Genomic DNA, 12,131 nt, shown 5'->3' on the forward strand with positions numbered 1-12,131 from the left:
TAAATGAACAGCTTGCTATTTTCTGAGTTATACCACCGAGAAAATTTTGCATTGGCTTATCTGAAAGTAGCATTATTAAATTGCATTATGCGGCCAATTATTGTTTAATCAAGAAATGCATCATTGTGTTAAGGATCTTACACATTTAAAAAGTGGAATATTCGCAGTTTCCCAGTAAGTTATTTAAAACCTATAATTGGATCATATATAAACATTTGGTCCATGGGGTCACGAAGAGTCAGACATGACTAAATGACTAAACAACAACACAACAACACAACAACATAAACATTTTACATTTCTGTTCCTTGAGTTATTAGAAAATAGGAAAGTAATCTGAATTAATTTATGTCACTACTTGTTTTTAAGTGAGGAAGCATCAAATGTTCACCTCCCACTCCTGTAATCTAAAACTATAGGGTTCCAAGAGATCTTTAGCATCAAATAAATCAGAACATGTAATAGTGTATGTCTTTGGGGTGTGGACCCTGGCAGCAGATCCCAAAGTCAATCATTCTTCCCCCTTGTTGCTGATGTAGATCTTCCGTCACCTCTTCTTCCCTGGCAGGGAGGAAGCCACCATTTTGGGGTCTGTCTCAGGTGCCAAATTCTCTTGGGCTTGCTTTGGGTGTGGTGTATGGGTCCTTTCCTCATCCAGTCAGACCGAACATCAAAGCAGGCCAAGAGAGCATAGCTGTCAACCTTCCCTTTTTTAGAAGGAAATTCCCTTATTCCTTCACCGTTTCCTGCTGCTTCCTGCTGCTATCCCGTAGACTGTCCCTGGGACAGTGAGGCTGCTGATCCCTTATTTTCGAGGCTGCTGATCCCTTATTTTCAAATCTGAATGTTGACAGCTATGGAAGAGAGGGTAGATACAGGCCACATCACACCATCCTTTCTTTACTCTTATTTGAAAACTAACCCCCATTGTTGGACACTGGATGGTTCAACCAACAGGTAGAATGACATTAATGTACCTACAGCTAGGGATAGATTTGCATGTCCATTTCGGTTTGCTAAGTTTCTCATTTTTCCCCAATCTTGAATTCATTTCTCCACTCTTGTTCAGCAATTTGTGATTTTTAAAAATCCTCATGAAAATTTGCCGATATAGTAGTACCTCCGGTTACCTAACCCTCTGGTTACGTAAACTTCAGGATGTGAAAGCTGCAAACCCGGAAGTATTTGACTGGGTTTTGCCACGCGCACATGCGCAGAAGCGGTCCTCAGGTTGCAGAAACCTTGGGATCCAACCGGACCTGCAGAACAGATCCCATCTGCAACCGGAGGTACCACTGTAGTGTGAATCTCCTGATATTTTTGTTGGCAATTTTGCCTATGCGCATTTTTGCAAAGCCGTTTACCTTAAGATAATGTATTTTTGTATGTTACTGCCACTTTTATGCACACTTTACCCTAGTATATGCATTTTTGTACACATTACTCGGCTGAAGAACTGCATTGCAGAATCTGGAGAAGTGTGAGTTTCAAAGGATGAGTGTGTCGTGGTTTGTGTTTGGTTTCAGAGAATGAAAATAAGGTAGCTTTCCATTTAAATGCAGACTTAATTGACTTTATCCACCATCCCTACTTACAGCAATATCAGAAAGTTATCTGAATAATAACATCATAGGAAGCTGCCTTATACTAAGTCAGCCTATTGACCCATCTAGTATTTTCTGAATTTCAGGTTTTCAGATGGGACTTTTCCCTGGACTCTTTCTGGAGATTTCAGGGAAGATTTAAGGCTTGCAAAGCAGGTGCCCTAGCACTTGACGGTATGTTTGATCCTCCTTAAAATCCCTCAAGGTTTTCTGCAAACATTTATTTCACAAGCTTTCTCTTCCCATTCAGGTCTGTGATCAGAAGGTCAGCGGTTCAAATCCCTGCGACGGGGTGAGCTCCCGTTGCTCTGTCCCAGCTCCTGCCCACCTAGCAGTTTGAAAGCACATCAAAGTGCAAGTAGAGAAATAGGTACCACTTCGGTGGGAAGGTAAATGGTGTTTCCATGCGCTGCTCTGGTTTAGCCAGAAGCGGCTTAGTCATGCTGGCCACATGACCGGAAGCTGTACGCCGGCTCCCTTGGCCAGTAAAGCGAGATGAGCGCCATAACCCCACAACTGGACCTAATGGTCAGGGGTCCCTTTACCTTTACCTAAATGAGAATCATATTTCTTTCATACTACTTGTAACAGCCTCCTTCAAAACCTGATTCCTATCTGAAGAAATACTGCACCCACCCATTTCATTTGTAGAGCCAAGTATTAATCTGTTGTGTAATTTCACTAATACTTGCTCATCCTCTCCTCTAATTCCACACCACTCTAAAGACAACCAATTAATTTCTTCATTTCCCTGCTTTGTTGATACTTGGAAGAGCTTTTCCTGTTAATTGCACTGCAATGTGGCATTTGTTTTTTCCAAGCCACAGTTCCTTTCCCCTACCTCCTTGTTTTGAGTTAAGCTTCTTTTCCTAATCCACCCGTTTCTCAAAGCTAAATGCTTGGGAAATGTGCTTTTTCCACTCCTCACAGGTAATCAAGAGTGTAGAAGAGACTCCGTTCAGCCCTAGCAATTTACAAAGACATGAGACACCGAGCTGCTGAATTAAATAACATTAATGGTAGCTGTTATGTTTGCAGTCTTGTGCACAGTTCAGCTGCTTAAATCCCACAGAAATCAATGTGGAGTATTGCGTCACTGCAACCCTTTTCTTCTCCAGTTTCACTATTCATTTGGAAAATCTGGTGTTTTTAGATACAATTGCTCTAGCAGGTAGAGTTCTTTTCCATGCCCCTGAACAAATATTTTTTTTAAAAAATGCACTAAAATTAAAAGGAGAGATTTTTTTTCTTTTAAAAAGATGCAACTGCTACATCAGTTCAGAAAAACACACACAAATGTGCTATACAGCTAAAAATATATTTAGCAACTCTTTAATACACAGCTGTGGTGACTGTGCAGTGGAAGGGCAGTGTCACAGGTTATCAAGCTCTAACATGACATAACAATTTATTCATGAGTGGAAAGTGACAAGGAGGGGAAGGAGGAATTTATCAAGCTCTAACGAGGATTTTTTAATATTGAGCTTTAATTGTTGCAACCCACCCTGGGACCTTGGGGTGAAGGATGGGCATTACTTTGTCATAATGATGATGGCCATAATAATATCCTTCTGAATAAGGTATTGCACTGTTTCCTCAGGGTGCATTCTAATTGCTGCCCTTGCATTCCCAGAAGGGCTTTTGATCCAGCTAACGAAAAAGGACAGGAGACAGTATTTGCTCATTCCTCTTCCTCCGGAAATCAAATGAAGAGAGTTGGGGAACCCTCCAGAACAGGCAGGCAGGTGACATGGAGAGGGAGGAGGGATCTGCAAACATCGCCTTCCCTCCTCTTCCATGAGTAGAAGCGTCCACTGGATCAAAAACCCTTCCGCCAGCTTAAGACTGCCACCAGGATTCTGCCCCTAGACAGCAACATGTGTTGACAGTACACAATTGCCCTGAACATGAGAGGGAGATCTGCATAGTTTTCCACATGTGCAGATGCTTATATAGATGTTAATGTGCACATTTATATGGCAGAGCTATATATTAATTCTATCGGCCTAGGTCAGCTTTTCCCAACCTGATGCCCTTTAGAAATCATTTAACCTGTTTCTCTGTGAGGACTCCTCAGATTTTATCATTCTTTCTGCCTGCTAATTTCTCCACTTCTCATCCTTCCCTATTGATAACAATAAGAATGATGATGATGATGATGATGATGATGATGATAATTTATTTATTCCCTGCCCAACTGGCTGGGTTTCCCAACACGATAAAACATCATACGTTCAAAACTTCCCTAAACAGGGCTGCCTTCAGATGTCATCTAAAAGTCAGATAGTTGTTTATTTCCTTGACATCTGATGGGAGGGCGTTCCACAGGGTGGGCACCACTACCGAGAAGGCCCTCTGCCTGGTTCCCTGTAACCTCACTTCTCTCAGTGAGGGAACCACCAGAAGTCCCTCGGAGTGTCCAGGTTGAATGATGGGTGTGGAGACGCTCCTTCAGGTAAACTGGACTGAGGCTGTTTAGGGCTTTAAAGGTCAGCACCAACACTTTGAATTGTGTTCAGAAACGTACTGGGAGCCAATGTAGGTCTTTCAAGACCAGTATTATATGGTCTCAGCGGCCACTCCCAGTCACCAGTCTAGCTGCCGCATTCTGGATTAGTTGTAGTTTCCAGGTCACCTTCAAAGGTAGCCCCACATAGAGCGCATTGCAGGCGAGAGATAACCAGAGCATCCACCACTCTGGCGAGATCGTCTGCGGGCAGGTAGGCTCTCAGCCTGCATACCAGCTGGAGCTGGTAGACGGCTGCCCTGGACACAGAATTGACCTGTGCCTCTATGGACACTGGTCCTTCACAAGGCAGCTGCTTTGAATGATCTCTGAAAATAACCCCCATTCCAGAAGACCAATAGGCACCATAAGCACCTGCTCTGCAGGGTCTGAACATGTTTTATGAACGTACATAGTCCCAGTAACATTGGTAATCCTGCTTGCAGTTTTTTCATAGGCAAGAGGCTGGCCACTGTGAGAACAGGATGTTGGACCAGATGAGCTTTTGCTTTTATGTTCTGCTCATTTCTTAGTATATGTTCTAGTCATTCTAGCTCCGTTCACTCTCCCACCCCCACCCCCCAAGGTCACTTGTAACCTTAGATTAGCCATTAATATTTGTCTAGTAAGTCTCCTTCAGGGGACTAGGAGGGAAAATCACTCTAGCAAGAAATGAGTTTCATCATGTGACAGTGCATTATCCTACTATCTGAGCCTCAGTACCTGGGTACAAACAATGTCAAGAAGGACTTGACCTAACAGATTTATTTTTTAAAAAAGAAAAATGTGAAGCTCAGTCTGGATAAAGTCCAAATGCAATCTAATGTCAGCTGAAAGCAAAAACACTGATTTTCCACGAAGGGATTTAAGGAGCTTCACTGTCTCTAGAATGGAATGGCATCTGTCCTAGTCCTAGAAAAACATTGTTCCTCCCTGTTCCTCAGCTGACAGTAAAGTGATAGCAGCAACAGCTGTTAAGGAAAAGGACAGAGAAGTTACCGGTAATTCAAAGAGATCGGCTTGGCCAAAGACCAGAATGGGCAGAAGTATGCAGTGCCTTGACTGCAGAGAGGTGAAGGCTAGGCATTCACTTCTCTAAACATGTACACAATTCCAGGAAGAATGGGGGGGGGGGAAGATTCAAGAGGCAAACATACCTTCAGATCAGAAATGAAACTGTTATGTAACTCATTCTAACAGGAATGCAGAATTCATTAGGGATAAGGAAAATGAAAGATGGGCTTTTAGATCAACTTGTTTTTAACTTCTGCTTTCAACTGACAGTTTTAATGTTCAGTAGTACCTTGGGTTACAAACGCTTCTGGTTACAGACTCCGCTAACCCAGAAATAGTACCTTGGGTTAAGAACTTTGCTTCAGAATGAGATCAGAAATCGTGCTCCGGCAGCGCAGCAGCAGTGGGAGGCCCCATTAGCTCAAGTGGTGCTTCAAGTTAAGAACAGTTTCAGGTTAAGAACGGACCTCAGGAACGAATTAAGTACTTAACCCGAGGTACCACTGTATATTTTATGTAAACTGCTTAGACGATTTTTACGATTAAGCAGTATACAAAATCTGTTCAATAAAGATATATTAGGATATCAAAATCAACAATGCTTATTTTAACAGTGAGGTCTTTCAAAGTAATTACTGTATTGTGAAGACCGCATGGGAAAATCTGGAGGGGGTGGGTTGGAATCTACAAGTCTTTCTTTTAGTCTGTGTGAATCCCCCAATGCTTTCCTGAGATTCAGCTGAGGATGTTTGCTATAGGATACCTGATTTGCACCACTCAGCTGCCTGGTGAGGTGGGTTATGCTAAGCGTTTGTGACTTGCACAAGGCCACCCAGTGAATTTCACAATGTTGGATGCTGCTGCCAGGCCTGCATCATAGTTTGCCCTTACGTGTGAACCAGTAAACTATGGTTGCATAATTCTTCCGGATCGCTGAATCAGATGTAATGGCAAACTATGGTTTCCATGAAAGCGGAAGTAAGGGATTAAAAATGTGCATGCAGAGGTAGGTGGAAGAAGCCCATGAGCACAAGGCTTAGAGATGTATCACAAAACTATGAAATTAGATTAGATGTTAATGAACCCAGAGCTGCATGTGGGAAGGGAAAAAAGGATAAATCAAATATAAAGCCAAGGGTCAATGGAGATGTTAATGTATATTGAAAAGAAAGCTTTTCAGGAAAGCTTTTTTGGACACACTTTGGAATGGCAGTCAGACATCCAGCTAGAAATATTTGACAAGCTTTTATGTGCCCTGAGTCTTTGGGAAGAGAAATTCAATTACATAAAATGAATTTATGACTCCCACTTTTGCTATTGGCTTGTGTGGCCTCAACCTAGTCACTGTTTCTCTTGTCTACACCTATAAAAAGGTGACTTGTACACCTGCCGTTGGTGTATCATGTGAAAACACAGATAATGAAGACAGTCTGGTCTTTCATTACTTGCAATTTCACATATCCTTTGAACCTAACACCCACACAACCTTGTAATTAAGGTGAATATGATTGTAGTTGCCAGATTCTCCTTTATTCCTTTCTCAACTGACTCATCTTTGATTACACCAAATATGTTCCATGTTAATAATGTTTGGATGTCATAAAACCATGCTGAGGCTCCAGATTTATTACTACTATTTGATTTTTGCAATTTCCTGTGTCTGTTCCATGGGAAGTTTTCACGTGAAGTTATTTATTTCCCCCATTTGAGCCAATATATTGTTACATGCACACACTCACACAGTGTGTGTGTGTGTGTGTGTGTGTGAAAGAGAGAGGGGGGGCGGAGGGAGGGAGGGTACCCTGCATACCTGAGTCCCTTCTAATTCCTGGATCCAACAAGGAATAATTGCTGGAACAGCCAGACAAGTTTCTTGGTAATGGCTCCCAAAATATGAGCCCTTAAAGTAACAAAGGATATGGCACTGTGCCAGAGGCAAATGAGCAGCTGAGAGACACGGCCATGCCTGATTTCTGGTGGAATCCAAGGCTGTGGCTATGGGAGAAGCAAGATAAATGATCCATCTATCATAAAGACACCACAGTCTGCACTGTCTCTCAGTCCAAGAAAACCGAAATCATGGACTCTCACACTGCTTAGAGATCAGGGTGGCATGCAAAAACACACACACACTAGCTGAGCATAAGACTGGAAGCTTGCAACATTAACATTTCAGCAGGCTCCCTTCCTCCCCAGGGCTCTACAAGAACCATAGAATATAGGTGGATTTAGGGCAGCATGATAAATTCCACTGTATTGGGTGCCAAGCCTAGCGGAAGCCACAGGGTATCGCAACAATGATTTGAGCAGAATGGAAGGCAAGAGGCAGCGGCGGATGCTGAATTTTGGCCTTGCACAAGGTGCCACTGAAATCTGAAAGACTCAAGCCTGCCCCTGCATAGAATTATTCCAACAAGCAAGTTTCAGACCCACTTCTAGCACTGGCAGGCTATTCTTCTCCAGGAGTGGGGAACCTCCAACCTGCCAGGGATCCAGTTTGGCCTTCAAGGCCATTTCCCCCAAATCTGTCAAACAGCTGACACCGCTCCAATGGGAAGGTGATGCCAGCTGATGGGTGAGGTTAAATTCTGAGTAGGCTGTGCCTCCATTTCCCCACAGGGAACCGCTGTGTGCAGCCTAAGCAGCAGGATTTAACCTGGTTAAATTCTGCTCAGATCCCTGCAGAAAAGCAGGACTGATGAGCTGAAAGTTCAATCCTCCTTGGTGCTCCTTTGTCAGTGTGTTCCCTGCAGGGGATTGTACTGGCAAAGCAGACACTAGAAGAGGCAGACCAAGATACCCCTCCAGCTGGGGGTGAGAAGAAGAAACGTCTTCTCTCTTTCACATTCCTGAAGCCTCTTCAGCTATTTAGCTTCTGTAGCAACCCATTGCCCTGACATACATTTCAAAGCGGAAACATAACATGGTCTGGCTTATTTGCTTAACACAAATGAAAGTGTTTCAGTCTTCTTTTTTGTAAACAGACCCCCATTTTATCAACATAGAATTCCAGGTCCTGGGTTGTTGTTGTTGTTGGTGGGGTGGTCCAGGGGTCCTATGCCCTGGGTCATTTGTTCTGGGCCTTAGATCTCCTGACCCTGACCCTTTTAATCATTTGGGGCTGTGCCTTGTGTCTTTTAGGTCTGAGGTTCCCCATCCCTAAGCTAAGAGATGGGTAGCAATTTGTATGAAAGTGTGATACCCATGAATCTATTTATGAGATAGTTTGAGTTTAAACTGAAATAAAGATTGCAAGCAAGATTAGCACGTACATCAATTGCAGCATAGCTCTTTGAGGAGTCTCGCCTGCATGGTTCTTGCTCCTGATGCTTCCTTCCATTCTGCATAGCTTCTGAAAGAGCTGATATGCATGCAATTGTATGTAAAAAGGCTCAGCGTGCACAACTAAGGGCCCAGTTTCTGCTAGAAGGGACCCAGAATTTATGCTGACTGTGCACAGGTGGTGAGAGAGCATGACCCAATCCTCACTCCATGGACTCATCATCTTCATGCTGCCTCTTGTTAGCTTCCTTAATGCAAACAAAAAATATCCCTTAAGAGTTTGAGCCTATGGCTACACCATGCTTGGTTTCGTATTTAGTTTCAATTTCTTGTTGTGGTTTTATACAATTTGACTTTAGGCAAACTATATACCTTATATTTATTTGTATTATATAATATTCTGATCTAGCATTCCCAAACTTGGTGTCCTCCAGTTGTTTTGGGCTACACTTTCCATCAACTCCAATGATAGGGTCTGAATGTTCCTTGAAAAACAAACAAACCTGCCTTCATGTTGTTTTTAATAAATGTTCTGCAATGGGGAAGTTGTGAGCTGGGTCCACTAACTATTCTTTTTGTTCACTAATAAGCCTAAAGTTTAGACAGATCACGCCAAAAAAATTGCACGCAGGGTCAAATCTAAACCCCAGCTGTCTGCCGTATGCAATATATACAGTATATACAGTATATAAAATCTATTTCGTAGATTTTCACGGGTACAGGAATGCAGGTTTTGGTGTCCTCGGGTGTCTTCCCGTGTAAAAGTTGGGGTGTCTAGGCGACGTTTCGACGAGGTCTCACTCGTCATCTTCAGGCTGGTGCTTTCGGCTTCTTGTTACTGGAACAGAGCAGGATCTCAGTGTTTGAGTTCCTATAAATACTGTTGAGGGGGTGTGGTGTATAGCCTCCAATGTTCTGGGCAGAGAGGAAGTTCCCAGGCTAGTGTGCCTTTTCTTCTTTTGTTCCTTAATTACTTGAGGGATATCTTGAGTGATTTCTTGAGTGATATCCTGAGTACCACTTAGGTGGGTCATTAGGTGTGGATTAGTTGCTAAAGTCTTTGTGTCTTGACCTCTTGAACTTTGTGAAGAGTTTTTCTGAGAAGATGGCTGTACTGCACTTAGTTGTGCTCTGGCTTGGCTTCGTGTATAGGGGCGAGCTGTGGTTTTGTGGCCTGTGTCAGCCAGATCTGTGTAGGGATTGCAGGGGGGTGCAGCATCCGGAGGTGCCACCATGGTTTGGCTACTGGATGGTGTCTGTAATTTATCTGTGGAGAGGGTCTGGGTTTGGGTCTGGTGTGGTTGATTGGTGATGGCGTTCTGTGTGCCTCTGGATCTGGTGTCAGTTTTTGTGGGGAGGGCTAATTTTATATATATATCACAATTATACAAAGCTTTACAGCAACTTCTCCAAAAGTAATTTGCTTTAACATGCGAACAATGAAATAGTTTATCCAAGTGCAAAGAGAAAATTAGAAAATTATTGCTTGTCTTACAAATCTTCTAAATCACCAAGATTCTGGACATACTTCAGAGTTCTTCCTTTGTAAACAGCTTTTGTCCCTAAGCAACGGGGACTAACAGCAGCAAATGGCAGACTTGCAGCTTGAAGGACGTAGCCATTATAAAAAGTGACAGGAGCCCAGAAATACTATTCAACTCCCCAGCAAAAAAAAAGATTTCACTTTCCCTCTTCTGTCTCTTCAGTGAGTCCACCCTACTGGGCTAACCCAACTCATTCATGGGTGTTTCACTTTCTTCCATGTAAGTGCTGTTAAAATTGTACCCTTATAAATCAACTTTGGATTTGATTCACTGCTTCTGTGTGCAACATCATGCGGACTGCACCATGAGCCATTTAGTATTGCTGAGAGACATACTCTTGGCAGGATCTGCTGCATGTACTTTTTCTTAAGTTATCCACTTGAGTGGAAAAATAGAACACCCTGTAGCGTATAGCCCAGACTAAATTCTCCAGTAGTGAAAATACTGTAATAATAATACAGAGGGTGGGGGACGGAGCGATTCAAGAGTTCTCTAGTTCAGTTGCTTACTCAAAGACACCCAGAACATTAGTGATTGTCCTCATCAACTTCTCTATAAGCGGCAATTACATGCCATATCCAGACAACTGACCAATACAGTACAGCCTATGATAATATCCAAATCACAGCATACAGGAGAATCATAGCTTAGTCTGTGGATGGAAGCAGGAATTTTTTTTAATGAACTACCAGTTAGACCTTCCTAATTCCAAGGTCAGCAGTAAACTGGACCATAAGCAGATGATGAGGGCAGAGCACTGCCTTATCTCAGGCCCCAAACAGACAACACAAGAGATCTGTCAACAAGCGCTCACATTTTAACAACAACACAGCAGCTGCCCCATCTGATCGGCAGGACTGTTGGTGATGCAGTAACCGCCTACCCATGTCATTCCCCCAACTGAACTCCCAATGCCCCACCTCACCCAAGCTGCTATTTGACTTAAATGTGAAACACAAAATCATAGAATCTTAGAGTTGGAAGGGACTCATAGGCCATCTAGTCTAACCCCCTGCAAGGCAGGAATCTCAGCTAAAGCATCCATGACATGCAGGTGTCACACTCAGAGTGGTAGCTAGCTAGGTGGGTGTAATTGAAAGAAATCCAGTAGCACCTTACAGATTACAGATATGATCCTAACCCCTTACATGGGAGCAAGCCTCATTGAATTCAATATTTACATCTTAGTAGACATGGTTAGGACTGATCCAGGCCCTCTCACAGATCCATAGAGGCCCAGGCTACCCCTAGCCATAATAAACCCTGTCCTGGGCCTATTGTTGTTCAACATCTTGATAAATGACTTGGATGAAGGAATTGAGGGGATGCTCATTAAATCTGCAGATGACACCAAACTGGGAGGGGTAGCTAATGCTGCAGAAGGCAGAGTCAGAATTCAAAATGACCTTAACAGATTGGAGGTACGACTGTACCACTCTGTTCTGCCTTAGTTAGACCACACTTGGAATACTGTGTCCAATTCTGGGCACCACAATTTAAGAAGGATGTTGACAACCTGGAATGTGTGCAGAGGAAGGCAACCAAGATGATCAAGGGTCTGGAAACTAAGCCTTATGAGGACCACTTGAAGGAGCTGGGAAAGAGGAGACTGAGAAGAGATATGATAGCCATCTTCAAATATCTTAAGGGCTGTCACATGGAGGAGGGAGCATGCTTGTTTTCTCCTGCTCTAAAGGGTAGGACTCGAACCAATGGCTTCAAGTTGCAAGAAAGGAGATTCCGACTAAACATTTGGATAAACTTTCTGACAGTAAGAACTGTTCAGCAGTGGAACAGACTCCCACAAGAGGTGGTGGACTCTCCTTCCTTGGAGGTTTTTAAGCAGAGGTTGAATGGCCATCTATCATGGATGCTTTAGCTGAGTTTCCTGCATTGCAGGGGGTTGGACTAGATGACCCTTGGGGTCCCTTCCAAATAAAATTCTATGATTTTATGAAACATAAAAAATGCAAAAACAAAATGAGGTACCACAAAAGAGTAAGTGGTTTGTCTATATATATCAGGTGATCTGAGAGGACGTGTTCATCCTGGTATAATATGGTGCCAAGAGAACAGATGCATATTTATTAATATGAACATTTTAAACTTTAATATGAAAACAGCTGTAACAGTTAACAAAGAAATTATCTTCTTTGCTTAAATGGACAGCTCCAAGTTGTG

Source organism: Podarcis melisellensis (genome assembly GCF_964234715.1).
Source record: "Podarcis melisellensis genome assembly, chromosome: 7".
In the NCBI taxonomy this organism is placed as follows: domain Eukaryota; kingdom Metazoa; phylum Chordata; class Lepidosauria; order Squamata; family Lacertidae; genus Podarcis; species Podarcis melisellensis.